This window comes from Ranitomeya variabilis, chromosome 2 (assembly GCF_051348905.1).
Source record: "Ranitomeya variabilis isolate aRanVar5 chromosome 2, aRanVar5.hap1, whole genome shotgun sequence".
NCBI classification, from domain to species: domain Eukaryota; kingdom Metazoa; phylum Chordata; class Amphibia; order Anura; family Dendrobatidae; genus Ranitomeya; species Ranitomeya variabilis.
Genome location: NC_135233.1, coordinates 281,623,487 through 281,638,885, shown reverse-complemented (window position 1 = coordinate 281,638,885; position 15,399 = coordinate 281,623,487). Strand labels below are relative to the sequence as shown.

At 44.3% G+C, this 15,399-nt stretch overlaps 1 protein-coding gene across 8 annotated transcripts in view; it reads right to left on the bottom strand.

Moving 5' to 3' along the window:
• NEXMIF (neurite extension and migration factor) overlaps window positions 1-15,399 on the bottom strand; it is a 463,513-nt gene that overhangs the window by 372,676 nt on the left and 75,438 nt on the right. For 3 of the 8 annotated variants that reach the window (XM_077285041.1, XM_077285046.1, XM_077285043.1), the window contains 2 exons: window positions 9,731-9,822; window positions 8,098-8,174 (listed from right to left, as the gene is read on the bottom strand). The exons of 3 other annotated variants lie outside the window; for them this stretch is intronic. The gene's annotated coding sequence lies outside the window, so the exon portion shown is untranslated. The remainder of the gene's footprint in view (window positions 1-8,097; window positions 8,175-9,730; window positions 9,823-15,399) is intronic. 2 more of the 8 variants (XM_077285042.1, XM_077285044.1) reach the window with 1 other exon arrangement.

Genomic DNA, 15,399 nt, shown 5'->3' with positions numbered 1-15,399 from the left:
ACTCAATACTGAATAAATGAAGATGTTTTGAAACTTCTGTTTCTATTTTTTCATCATTTGCAAATCAGTAACATGCCTGTCCATCCTGTGAAATCCATTATTCAGCGACTTTTTCGTCTTGATGTTCCAATTTCAATGTATGTGTATGTTAAAACTGCAACAATATCCAGCCTTTAATGTTTCCTTTAGCTGATGAGACGCATGGAAATGAAAGTGTTAAGAGAGAAGATGAGCTCAAGTTAGCAGTGATAGAAGGGAGACATTAGCTTCAGACTGTCACGCTCTGCAACCACAGCAGAAGCCGGGGATTAAACTCGCACAGGATTTCAATGTAGCTTTCATCACTACTTGTGGAGCTGAGGCCAGAGCATCCTAATGGGACACAGAATGTGGAAGGTTTCATGTGCTACACAATTACTTTAAACTCACCACTGTGCAACCTGGCTGAGCAGAACGAATTTCACTTCTGAAATATATGCGTAATGAGGCATCTCACATATGAGCACTTTCCTCAAGAAAGTGATGCACCATGCTTCAAGACATGCCCTCTTTGCCCTTTGTATCTGATATCCCCATAAGAGACTGACTGATTTTTTTCTATGTAGCTTATTACTGTTTGCTTAGTTAGTAAAAAATATGATTATATGTCTCCTCTTCAGCGCTTAAGTGTCTTCATGGTCTTACGAGTTTTAGCTCCAAAAAATCCACAGTAAAAGCTCAGACTAGGTGAAAATGGCCATCCCCGGTAGTTGGCCGAATGTCCATTTGATGACACATAAAAAGATAAAGCGGCACGCGTCTGATTAAACATGACTGGGGTATATGGCACCATTACAGCAAAGTCTAAGAGTCTGTCTGCATCCAGATATTATACGTTCTCCAGCTTTATTCATACAGTGAAGGAGATAATTATTTGATCCCTTGCTGATTTTGTAAGTTTGCCCACTGACAAAGACATGAACAGTCTATAATTTTAAGGGTAGGTTAATTTTAACATTGAGAGATAGAATATAAAAAATAAAATCCAGAAAATCACATTGTATAAATTATATAAATTTATTTGCATTTTGCAGTGAGAAATAAGTATTTGATCCCCTACTAACCATTAACCCCTTCACCCCCAAGGGTGGTTTGCACCTTAAAGGGAACCTGTCACCCCGTTTTTTCCGTATGAGATAAAAATACTGTTAAATAGGGCCTGAGCTGTGCATTACAATAGTGTATTTTGTGGACCCCGATTCCCCACATATGCTGCCAAAATACGTTACCAAAGTAGCCGTTTTCACCTGTCAATCAGGCTGGTCTGGTCAAAAGGGCGTGGTGTCTTCCCCCAGATCTTGCTTAGTTTTCCGTTGGTGGCGTAGTGGTGTGCGCATGTCCAAGGTCCTGAATCCACTGCACAGGGGAGTGAAAAGAGCGCGATGTGTGCTATTTCATTGGCGATCGGTGGGGGCGGCCATCTACTTTTGGCCGCGCGTGCGCAGAAGCGGCGCTCTGCTGGCCGCGGCTTCAGGAAAATGGCCGCAGGATGCCGCGCGTGCGCAGATGGAGATCACGTCGGCCATTTTCCTGAAGCCGAGATGCGAATTCTGCTTCAGGAAAATGGCCGCCGCGATCTCCATCTGCGCACGCGCGGCATCCCGCGGCCATTTTCCTGAAGCCGCGGGCAGCAGAGCGCTCCATCTGCGCACGCGCGGCCAAAGGAAGATGGCCGCCCCCACCAATCAACAGGGAAATAACGCACATCGCGCTGTTTTAACTCCCCTGTGCAGTGGATTCGGGACCTTGGGCATGCGCACACCACTACGCCACCAACGGAAAACTAAGCAAGATCTGGGGGAAGACACCACGCCCTTTTGACCAGACCAGCCTGATTGACAGGCGAAAACGGCTACTTTGGTAACGTATTTTGGCAGCATAGGTGGGGAATCGGGGTCCACAAAATACACTGTTGTAATGCACAGCTCAGGCCCTATTTAACAGTATTTTCATCTCATACGGAAAAAACGGGGTGACAGGTGCCTTTTAATTAATTTTTACAATTCTGACCACTGTCCCTTTATGAGGTTATAACTCTGGAACGCTTCAACGGATCTTGGCGATTCTGACACTGTTTTCTCATGACATATTGTACTTCATGATAGTGGTAACATTTCTTCGATATAACTTGACTTTATTTGTGAAAAAAACGGAAATTTGGCGAAAATTTTGAAAATTTCGCAATTTTCCAACTTTGAATTTTTACGCCCTTAAATCACAGAGATATGTCACACAAAATACTTAATAGGTAACATTTCCCACATGTTTACATCAGCACAATTTTGGAACCAAAATTTTTTTTGTTAGGGAGTTATAAGGGTTAAAAGTTGACCAGAAAATTCTCATTTTTACAACACCATTTTTGTTTAGGGACCACATCTCATTTGAAGTCATTTTGAGGGGTCTATATGATAGAAAATACCCAAGTGTGACACCATTCTAAAAACTGCACCCCTCAAGGTGCTCAAAACCACATTCAAGAAATGTATTAACCCTTCAGGTGTTTCACAGGAATTTTTGGAATGTTTAAATAAAAATTAACATTTAAATTTTTTTTACACAAAATTTATTTCAGCTCCAATTTGTTTTATTTTACCAACGGTAACAGGAGAAAATGGACCCCAAAAGTTGTTGTACAATTTGTGCTGAGTACGCTGATACCCCATATGTGGGGGTAAACCACTGTTTGGGCGCACCGCAGAGGTCGGAAGGGAAAAACGCCATTTGACTTTTCAATGCAAAATTGACTGGAATTGAGATGGAACGCCATGTTGCGTTTGAAGAGCCCCTGATGTGCCTAAACATTGAAACCCCCCACAAGTGATACCATTTTGGAAAGTAGACCCCCCAAGGAACTTATCTAGATGTGTGGTGAGCACTTTGACCCAACAAGTGCTTCACAGAAGTTTATAATGCAGAGCCGTAAAAATAAAAAATCATATTTTTTCACAAAAATGATCTTTTCGCCCCCAATTTTTTATTTTCCCAAGGGTAAGAGAAGAAATTGGACCCCAAAAGTTGTTGTGCAATTTGTCCTGAGTATGCCGATACCCTACATGTGGGGGTAAACCACTGTTTGGGCGCATAGCAGAGCTGGGAAGGGAAGGAGCGCCAATTGACTTTTCAATGCAAAATTGACTGGAATTAAGATGGGACGCCATGTTGCGTTTGGAGAGCCCCTGATGTGCCTAAACATTGAAACCCCCCACAAGTGACACCATTTTGGAAAGTAGACCCCTTAAGGAACTTATCTAGATGTGTGGTGAGCACTTTGACCCAACAAGTGCTTCACAGAAGTTTATAATGCAGAGCCGTAAAAATAAAAAATCATATTTTTTCACAAAAATTATCTTTTCGCCCCCAATTTTTTATTTTCCCAAGGGTAAGAGAAGAAATTAGATCACAAATGTTGTTGTGCAATTTGTCCTGAGTATGCCGATACCCCATATGTGGGGGTAAACGACTGTTTGGGCGCATGGCAGAGCTCGGAAGGGAAGGAGCGCCATTTGACTTTTCAATGCAAAATTGACTGGAATTAAGATGGGACGCCATGTCGCGTTTGGAGAGCCCCTGATGTGCCTAAACATTAAACCCCCCCCACAAGTGACACCATTTTGGAAAGTAGACCCCTAAGGAACTTATCTAGATGTGTTTTGAGAGCTTTGATCCCCCAAGTGTTTCACTACAGTTTATAACGCAGAGCCGTGAAAATAAAAATTATTTTTTTTTTTCACAAAAATGATTTTTTAGCCCCCAGTTTTGTGTTTTCACAAGGGTAACAGGATAAATTGGACCCCAAAAGTTGTTGTCCAATTTGTCCTGAGTACGCTGATACCCCATATGTGAGGGGGAACCACTGTTTGGGCGCATGGCACAGCTCGGGAGGGAAGGAGCGCCATTTGGAATGCAGACTTAGATGGATTGGTTTGCAGGCGTCACGTTGCATTTGCAGAGCCCCTGATGTACCCAAACAGTAGAAACCCCCCACAAGTGACCCCATATTGGAAACTAGACCTCCCAAGGAACTTATCTAGATGTGTTGTGAGAACTTTGAACCCCCAAGTGTTTCACTACAGTTTACGACGCAGAGCCGTGAAAATAAAAAAAAAAATTTTCCCACAAAAATAATTTTTAGCCCCCCAAATTTATATTTTCCCAAGGGTAACAAGAGAACTTGGACCCCAAAAGTTGTTGTACAATTTGTCCCGAGTACGCTGATGCCCCATATGTTGGTGTAAACCCCTGTTTGGGCGCACGGGAAAGCTCGGAAGGGAAGGAGCACTGTTTTACTTTTTCAATGCAGAATTGGCTGGAATTGAGATCGGACGCCATGTCGCATTTGGAGAGCCCCTGATGTGCCTAAACAGTGGAAACTCCCCAATTCTAACTGAAACCCTAATCCAAACACACCCCTAACCCTAATCCCAACGGTAACCCTAACCACACCCCTAACCCTGACACACCCCTAACTCTAATCCCAACCCTAATCCCAACCGTAAATGTAATCCAAACCCTAACCCTGACTTTAGCCCCAACCCTAACCCTAACTTTAGCTCCAACCCTAGCCCCAACACTAACCCTAGCCCTAACCCTAACCCTAACCCTAGCCCTAACCCTAGCCCTAACACTAACCATAGCCCTAACCCTAGCCCTAACCCTAGCCCTAACCCTAGCCCTAACACTAACCATAGCCCTAACCCTAACCCTAATGGGAAAATGGAAATAAATACATTTTTTTAATTTTATTATTTTTCCCTAACTAAGGGGGTGAAGAAGGGGGGTTTGATTTACTTTTATAGCGTTTTTTATAGCGGATTTTTATGATTGGCAGCTGTCACACTAAAAGACGCTTTTTATAGCAAAAAAGTTTTTGCGTCTCCACATTTTGAGAGCTATAATTTTTCCATATTTTGGTCCACAGAGTCATGTGAGGTCTTGTTTTTTGCGGGACGAGTTGATGTTTTTATTGGTAACATTTTCGGACACGTGACAGTTTTTGATCACTTTTTATTCCGATTTTTGTGAGGCAGAATGACAAAAAAACAGCTATTCATGAATTTCTTTTGGGGGAGGCGTTTATACCGTTCCACGTTTGGTAAAATTGATAAAGCAGTTTTATTCTTCAGGTCAGTACGATTACAGCGATACCTCATTTATATCATTTTTTTATGTTTTGGTGCTTTTATACGATAAAAACTATTTTATAGAATAAATAATTATTTTGGCATCGCTTTATTCTGAGGACTATAACTTTTTTATTTTTTCTTTGATGACGCTGTATGGCAGCTCAATTTTTGCGGGACAAGATGACGTTTTCAGCGGTACCATGGTTATTTATATCCGTCTTTTTGATCGCGTGTTATTCCACTTTTTGTTCGGCAGTATGATAATAAAGCGTTGTTTTTTGCCTCGTTTTTTTTTTCCTACGATGTTCACTGAAGGGGTTAACTAGTGATATAGTTTTATAGGTGGGGTCGTTACGGATGCGGCGATACTAAATCTGTGTACTTTTATTGTTTGTTTGTTTTTAACTAGATAAAGAAATGTATTTATGGGAATAATATTTTTTTTTTTCTTTATTTAGGAATTTTATTTTATTTTTTATTTTTTTTTACACATGTGGAATTTTTTTTTTTAACTTTTTTACTTTGTCCCGGGGGGGACATCACAGATCGCTGATCTGACAGTTTGCACAGCACTCTGTCAGATCACCGATCTGACTTACAGCACTGCAGGCTTACCAAGCGCCTGCTCTGAGCAGGCACTCGGTAAGCCACCTCCCTCCCTGCAGGACCCGGATGCTGCGGCCATTTTGGATCCGGGCACCTGCAGCGAGGAGGTAAGGGACCCTCGCAGCAACGCGATCACATGGCGTTGCTCCAGGGGTCTCAGGGAAGCCCGCAGGGAGCCCCCTCCCTGCGCAATGCTTCCCTATACCGCCAGCACACCGCAATCATGTTTGATCGCGGTGTGCCGGGGGTTAATGTACCGGGGGCGGTCCGTGACAGCTCCTGGCACATAGTGCCGGATGTCAGCTGCGATAGTCAGCTGACACCCAGCCGCGCTCCCCCCGTGAGCGCAGCCGATCGCGCTGGACGTACTATCCCGTCGGTGGTCATACGGGCCCACCCCACCTCGACGGGATAGTACATCCAATGTCAGAAAGGGGTTAAGAGTTCTGGCTCCTACAGACCAGTTAGATGCTCCTAATCAAATCGTTACCTGCAATAAAGACAGCTGTCTTACATAGTCACCTTTATAAAAGACTCCTGTCCACAGACTCAATTAATCAGCCAGACTCTAACCTCAACAACATGGGCAAGACCAAAGAGCTTTATAAGGATGTCAGGGACAAGATCATAGACCTGTACAAAGTTGGAATGGGCTACAAAACCTAAAGTGAGACGCTGGGTGAGAAGGAGACAAGTGTTGGTGCAATAGTAAGAAAATGGAAGAAATTCAAAATGACTGTCAATCGACATCTATCTAGGGCACCATGCAAAATCTCACCTCGTGGGGTATTCTTGATCTTGAGGAAGGTGAGAGGTCAGCCTAATACTGCACGGGGGGGGGGGGGGGGAACTAATTATTAATTTCAGAATGAGTCAAACATGTTGTTAAACTACAGATTGTTGCAGCCATAGAAAGGACTGTGCAGCATCTGGTCACTTATTTGAAAATTGCCTCCCCAGCTGTGCCCACCAATAAATAGGGGGTACTGTTATAATGGCTGAACTGTGATGGCTATTTAACTGGGTCGGAGGACGTCTTGTGGGTGTTCCAAAAATGCAGCAGTTAGTTCTTACCAACAGTTGTCCAAGGAAGGACAACCAGAGAACCTGTGACAGCATCATGGGCTACTGATACTTGTTGATACTCTGTCACATCACAAGTGCCTATATGAGCATTATAGCTGGAAGTATGAGCAAGGCAAGAAAATGGTTGAATCACATTTTCTCTTCCATCGTGTGTTCAATTTTTATTTTCATCATGTATGCAGAGTAAGGTGAACCCACTGGAAAAGTTGTGCTAACTTGGTGTCCAAATTTTCCAGATCTGAATCCAATGAATACTCTGTGTGATGTGTGGCACAAAGAAGGTCGATCCATGAAGGCCACATGTCACATCTTAAAGGACTTACAGAATCCACTGTTAGCACATTGGTACCAGATATGAAGGACACCTTCCAAGGTCTTGCAAAGTTCAAGGCCCAAAAGGTGAGCATAGTTTTGGCAGATGGGGAATTACAAAATATTAGACCAGTGGTTTTAATGGTAAGACAGAGCAGTATAGAAAGGGGAATAAGGCGAAAACAAAATAAAAAGACTATAAAAAATACTACATTTTTAGGACTGTAAGATGTGCTACTTAGCAATAAAAAGGCTGGCTAAAAAATTATGTCTTATATTCCAGAGGCAGCTTCCCATGATTAAGGACAACACTGACATAGTGTCCTTCTTATTCACTGAGAGAACTATAAAGACGTGCAGTTGTTTCTTCTCTTACTCAACACTGATCTATAAGATCAGTGTCGGGAGGAGAGAAAGTTACAGAGACCTGCACATCATTAAAGCTGCACAAATGCTGCAGATTCTCACTAGGTGAAGGTCCTTTCAAGATATGTAATCAGTCACATGCCTGTAAGGAATTTTAAAATGTGGTAGTGTATACAGAATGCATAGTCTGCAGCAGAGTTTTGTGTGTATGTGAATGTAGCAAACCTGTGTGTTGATGTAGCACAGCTGTGTATGTAGCAAAGTTGTGTGTGCGCCTTGTTGGTAGCAGAACTGTGTGTATGTAGCAGAACTGTGTGTATGTAGCAGAACTGTGTGTATGTAGCAGAACTGTGTGTGTGCTACTAAGCTGTGTTATTGTATATATGTTAGCAAAGCTCCTTGTGTATATAGCAGAGACGAGTACGCATGTACTGCATACAGCAGTGTTGTGTATATATGTACACTGCATAGCATACATAATGTGCATGCTATAGAGAAACACAAATAATAGATCTATTACCTCCCTATTATACCCCAGTACATTAAAATTAGTAATACTGACTTGTCACCTTCTTTACACTGCCATGGAAGTTTAGTAAGTTATTTTCTGCTGTCTAAACCTGTATTGAGTACTATGGCCTGCAAAATACAATGTATAAAACATGTTTTGATCTAGGGACTGCTAAACAAATCAAAATAATGAAGAATACATCATAAAGTGTTAGTACACTGTATTTTTCTAACTAATGTACATTTTAAATAGGTATTAGCTTTTTGAATATTCTCACAAGGAGCATTTTTGTTAAAAAGCCACACAGTGACCAAAATACAAAAAAAATGTCCAAGAATGCTAAAGTGCATTCATAAATACTCTCCTTTAAATGTGCTACCGTGGCCTGCAGCGTCTCCAGACTTGCCTCCCATGGACAATTACAAAGACAGCTGCCAGCAGTGGATCTTGATGATTTGCTCAAGTGCATTCAGCGTGGCAGAAGATTCCTCAGACAGTCATTAAAGGGAATCTGTCAGCAGGTTTTTGCTATATAATCTGAGGACAGCATGAGGTAGGGGTTAAAACACGGAATTCAACAATGTATCACTTATCAGGCTGTGTGCTGGTTTTATCACTAGGACATTATCATTTCTGTGACTAGCTGGCTCGTGGGCACTCATCTGACTCCGCCCCTTCCTGTGATAAGCAGCTCACTGTCTATAAACAAAGTACATACAGAGCCTGCTGTGGACGGGGAAAGATTTCTCAGCTCATTGCTCCATTGCATTGCTAAACCTAAAAACTCTTGTGTCACAACTACTGTACCCAGTAAGTGACACATCATTGGATTCAGGGTCTCACTGCCTGTGTTATGCTGCTCCTAGATGAGGAAGCAAAAATCTGGTGACAGATTCCCTTTAATAACCTCACTGACAGCAGCCACAGCCTGTAAGTGCGTGGATTTCTTTGGTGGTGCTCATACACAATATTGAATAAATCGAGATGTTTTGAAAATGTTATTTCTATTTTTGCAATGATTTACATATCAGTACCATGTTTCCACCCTGTGATTTCCATGAGTCCAGGACTTTTCCTTCTTGGTGGTGCAGTTTCAGTGTTGGGGAGTGTAGAATAGATTCAGCATGTTACACACAGAGCCAATTCTTAGCATATATACTCTTGTAGCATGTACACATTTCTTTACGATAAACAAATGAGAACTAATAGTACAAAGCCTGCCTTTCAATCATCTCTAAACTGAGTGAAAAAAAAAAAAAACCATGGAATAAGTGCGGGTATTCTGTCCCCAGGAGACTGCTGATTTTACAGGCATCTCGGCAGTATTCAATCTATAGATGAGCGCCTCCAATTCTCTGCTGTATGCTTAATGTGCCATCCGACTGCATGCCTGCAATGTAAATAAATCATTGCCTCGCATATTTGTGTGGGAGTGTGGCTAACATCTGATGAAGACTCTTCATTATGTGTGCTGGGCTATTTTCAACTCACTTGCAATCATATAATTTTTCTCTCTCCCCCTCTCCCTTCTTCTTCTCTGCTGCGCCCGTTGTCCTTGTTTAAAAATTCTTCCTGCCAAACACTTTCAAATAAGGAAACCTGCATTTTTCAGTACTGAATGTTTCCCCCCCCTCTCCTAGAATCAGAATGATTGGGCTTTTCTATGCTGCAGTACTATACTTACATGCGCACATGTGCTCACATCCTGCTATTCTCAATACAAGGATGCTGGGCCTCCGGGGCATCTTGTAATGGTCGGATCGCATGTTTACAGAGCTGAAAGAAGCCAAAAGACTTAATGGAAACAAATATTGCACTTGAATTGCCTTAAATAATGTAGCTTGGCTGGGACGTCGGGCATAAGAAAGTATTGAGTGATGGGGTTTTTAGCCATTCTCCAGCTAAAGCTGCTTAGGTCTTGTTACACTGGTCCTTTGTGCATTTTCAGCTTGCTTTACCTGCTAAATTGACCTCTGCAGGCATTGTGTTGTCGTTGCCTAATTGAAGAAAATGCTGATATAGCGGCGATATGACTATGCTGGAAGTCACTCCACTAGAAATCCGTACTTAAAGCGACTTCCATATTACATTGGAAGGTGGCGAGATGGATCAACCCAGAACTAGTGCAAAACTAGTGATATATTGGAATATGATTTATAGGCAATGCAGGCAAAAAAAAACCACAAGGAATCCATTGGGGCTGTGTTTTAGTACATTGTTTTTAGTAGTTACCTGCTATTATTTGCGGCACATGATGCACTCAGCTAAGAAGTAAACTCCACTCTACCATACCGGAGAATATCAGCAATGCAACACCTGTACATTTATATGTCTGTGTATTACTGCTTTTAATGAGTGGCTCAGTGGTTAGCACTCTTGCTTTGCAGTATTGAGGTCAAGAAGGACAACTTCTCTCCATGTTTGCGTAGGTTTCCTCTGGGCACTCTGATATCCTCCCACACTCCAAAGATATGGAATTTAGACTGTGAGCCCCAATGGTGCAGTAATTACGGTACAGCGCTGTGGAACATGATGGCGCTATATAAGCGAGTAAAATAGATCAATAATGGGTTGTCAGAGGTAGATAACCTTCGTCTTTCCATCCCTCAAATAGCCATAATTCCCCATTATGTGCTGTTCATTTCCTGAAGACCACATTATTGACAATTGCAGACCACTGATTTTGATGACTGTCACGTAACAATCCTAGCGGAGGGTCACTTTCCACAAAGTTTCGGTATATTGCATTGACAGCTAAAGATGGCAGGTATATCATAGTGAAACACATAATGATCGTAGATCTGTCTCTCCCCCTCCAGTCCGCAGTGCCAGTCATGGAGATACAGTAGTGGAGCTGTCTCTCCCCCTCCAGTCCGCAGTGCCAGTCATGGAGATACAGTAGTGGAGCTGTCTCTCCCCCTCCAGTCTGCAGCGCCAGTCATGGAGATACAGTAGTGGAGCTGTCTCTCCCCCTCCAGTCTGCAGTGCCAGTCATGGAGATACAGTAGTGGAGCTGTACCTGCCCCCTCCAGTCCGCAGGGCCAGACATGGAGATACAGTAGTGGAGCTGTCTCTCCCCCTCCAGTCTGCAGTGCCAGTCATGGAGATACAGTAGTGGAGCTGTCTCTCCCCCTCCAGTCTGCAGTGCCAGTCATGGAGATACAGTAGTGGAGCTGTACCTGCCCCCTCCAGTCCGCAGCGCCAGACATGGAGATACAGTAGTGGAGCTGTCTCTCCCCCTCCAGTCTGCAGTGCCAGTCATGGAGATACAGTAGTGGAGCTGTCTATCCCCCTCCAGTCTGCACTGCCAGTCATAGAGATACAGTAGTGGAGCTGTCTCTCCCCCTCCAGTCTGCAGTGCCAGTCATGGAGATACAGTAGTGGAGCTGTCTCTCCCCCTCCAGTCTGCACTGCCAGTCATGGAGACACAGTAGTGGAGCTGTAACTGCCCCTCCAGTCCGCAGTGCCAGTCATGGAGATGCAGTAGTGGACCTGTCTCTCACCCTGCAGTCTGCACTGCCAGTCATGGAGAAACAGTAGTGGAGCTGTCTCTCCCCCTCCAGTCTGCAGGGACAGTCATGGAGATACAGTAGTGGAGCTGTACCTGCCCCCTCCAGTCCGCAGGGCCAGTCATGGAGATACAGTAGTGGAGCTGTAACTGCCCCTCCAGTCTGCAGTGCCAGTCATGGAGACACAGTAGTGGAGCTGTAACTGCCCCTCCAGTCTGCAGTGCCAGTCATGGAGACACAGTAGTGGAGCTGTAACTGCCACTCCAGTCCGCAGTGCCAGTCATGGAGATACAGTAGTGGACCTGTCTCTCCCCGTCCAGCCTGCAGTGCCAGTCATGGAGATACAGTCATGGAGATACAGAAGTGGAGCTGTCTCTCCCCCTCCAGTCTGCAATGCCAGTTATGGAGATACAGTCATGGAGATACAGTGGTGGAGCTGTCTCTCCCCCTCCAGTCTGCAGTGCCAGTCATGGAGATACAGTAGTGGAGCTGTCTCTCCCCCTCCAGTCTGCAGGGACAGTCATGGAGATACAGTAGTGGAGCTGTCTCTCCCCCTCCAGTCTGCAGGGACAGTCATGGAGATACAGTAGTGGACCTGTCTCTCCCCCTCCAGTCTGCACTGCCAGTCATGGAGAAACAGTAGTGGAGCTGTCTCTCCCCCTCCAGTCTGCAGGGACAGTCATGGAGATACAGTAGTGGAGCTGTACCTGCCCCCTCCAGTCCGCAGGGCCAGTCATGGAGATACAGTAGTGGAGCTGTCTCTCACCCTCCAGTCTGCAGTGCCAGTCATGGAGATACAGTCATGGAAATACAGAAGTGGAGCTGTCTCTCCCTCTCCAGTCTGCAGTGCCAGTCATGGAGATACAGTCATGGAGATACAGTAGTGGAGCTGTCTCTCCCCCTCCAGTCTGCAGGGCCAGTCATGGAGATACAGTCATGGAGATACAGTGGTGGAGCTGTCTCTCCCCCTCCAGTCCGCAGGGCCAGTCATGGAGATACAGTAGTGGAGCTGTATCTGCCCCTCCAGTCTGCACTGCCAGTCATGGAGATACAGTAGTGGAGCTGTCTCTCCCCCTCCAGTCCGTAGGGCCAGTCATAGAGATACAGTAGTGGAGCTGTATCTGCCCCTCCAGTCTGCACTGCCAGTCATGGAGATACAGTAGTGGAGCTGTCTCTCCCCCTCCAGTCCGCAGTGCCAGACATGGAGATACAGTAGTGGAGCTGTCTCTCCCCCTCCAGTCCGCAGGGCCAGTCATGGAGATACAGTAGTGGAGCTGTCTCTCCCCCTCCAGTCCACAGGGCCAGTCATGGAGATACAGTAGTGGAGCTGTCTCTCCCCCTCCAGTCCGCAGGGCCAGTCATGGAGAAACAGTAGTGGAGCTGTCTCTTCCCCTCCAGTCCGCAGGGCTAGTCATGGAGATACAGTAGTGGAGCTGTCTCTCCGCCTCCAGTCCGCAGGGCCAGTCATGGAGATACAGTAGTGGAGCTGTCTCTCCGCCTCCAGTCCGCAGGGCCAGTCGTGGAGATACAGCAGTAGAGCTGTCTCTCCCCCTCCATTCTGCAGTGCCAGTCATGGAGATACAGTAGTGGAGCTGTCTCTGCCCCTCCAGTCCGCAGGGCCAGTCATGGAGATTCAGTAGTGGAGCTGTCTCTCCCCATTCAGTCTTCAGGGCCAGTCATGGAGATACAGTAGTGGAGCTGTCTCTCCCCCTCCAGTCCGCAGGGCCAGTCATGGAGATTCAGTAGTGGAGCTGTGTCTCCCCCTCCAGTCCGCAGGGCCAGTCATGGAGATACAGTAGTGGAGCTGTCTCTCCCCCTCCAGTCTGCAGGGCCAGTCATGGAGATACAGTAGTGGAGCTGTCAGTTTGTGATATTTCTAATGGTCACAGCAGCTCACCACTTTGCTGTCATAAAGAGCTGTAGGAAAGATACAAATGCGGCTCCTGTGGGGTCACAACCTGAAAGAGTCACTTTATAAACTCAGTTTTGAAGAGACAGTAAGTGCCTCCTCTGGGTTCTGGAACATTATGGACAATCTCCTTAAGGTCATTTTTGTACTCTTAAGTATGTAGACGTTTTCACTAAAAGCAGCGATACACTCAGAGAAGAGGCACAACTGAGAGGATTCAGAAATAACACAAAAACTCTAAAGACACTTGAAAAGAAGAATTTGCTTTAAAGTTCTGCCATTTTTGCTTCTGCACAGATGTTACATAGGGTAATTTCTGAGCAACACTGTTAGGAATCCATTCAGTCTGCACAATGTTAGAATGTTACATTCACTTATTTTACATTGTGATGCTATTTTTCTGTTATTTTTAAAAGGTCAAAGTTGAAACATTCAAAATGTATTCCTCACATGATGCATTCTTAGGATACGTCATTCGTGTATAATAGCTAATGTAGCTATAAAATTCCCACAGTACAGTCAGTGCTTTTCCCCATCACCATGGCCCCCTATGTCTACATTCTATTGATGGCTTTAGGACTGATGTCCTGATTATCCCAAGTGTCCCCAATATTAAATGCTATGCACAGATTCTCCTTCTACTGTTCATTTATTTCCTAAGAGCTAAATTAAGTAACTTTCTAAATAATCTTAATTTTCAAAAAACCTTACCATTTTCCTGGGCAACACCTGACTCTGCGGCTACTCCTAACACTGCTCCTGCCTCTGATAGCGCTCCCAGTTTTCCCTTCTTTTAATGTTAGTGATAATTACCATCAAATAAAAATGTAGCTCAGTCACGGTCACTTTCTCTTTACGTTTGGAAGTTCATATTGTATTTATTTCTCACCTGTCACCCATCTCAAACTACAAATACTACCTGCCTGAATCAGTGTCAATTCTGCTGAGATCACATGACTTAATTATCAAGTTACCTCTACAAGCAGCTTTCAATTTGCTCTTTCCATAAGATATACAGGTGCTTCTCACAAAATTAGAATATCATCAAAAAGTTAGTTTATTTTAGTTCTTCAATACAAAAAGTGAAACTCATATATAGAGCCATTACAAACAGAGGGATCTATTTCAAGTGTTTATTTCTGTTAATGTTGACGATTATGGCTTACAGCCAATGAAAACCAAAAAGTCATTATCTCAGTAAATTAGAATAATTAACAAAAAAAAGTCTGCAAAGGCTTCCTAAGTACTGTATTTAGAAAGGTCCCTTAGTCTGTTTCAGTAGGCTCCTCAATCATGGGGAAGACTGCTGACTTGTCAGATATCCAGAAGGCAATCATTGACACATTCCACAAGGAGGGTACGCCACAGAAGGTCAATGCTAAAGAAGCAGGCTGTTCACAGAGTGCTGTATCCAAGCATATTAATGGCAATTTGAGTGGAAGCAAAAAGTGTGGCAGAAAAAGGTGCACAAGCAACCAGGATAACCGCAGTCTTGAATGGACTGTTTAGAAAAGGCCATTCAAAAATTTGGGGGAGATTGACAAGGAGTGGACTTGTGCTGGAGTCATTTCTTCAAGAGACACCACACACAGAAGTATCCAGGACATGGGCTACAAGTGCCGCATTCCTTGTGTCAAGCCACTCATGACCAATAGACAACGTCGTTGGGGAGCCATGTCATCTGCTGGTGTAGGTCCACTGTGTTTTATCAAGACCAAAGTCAGCGCAGCCGTCTACAAGGAAATTTTAGAGCACTTCATGCTTCCTTCTGCAGACAAGCTTTTTGGAAATGGAAATTTGATTCTCCAACAGGGTTTCACACCTGTCCACAGTCAAAAGTACCAATACCTGGTTCACAAACAAAAGTATCACTGTGCTTGATTGGCCAGCAAACTCGCCTGACCTTAACCCCATAGAAAATCTATGGAGTATTGT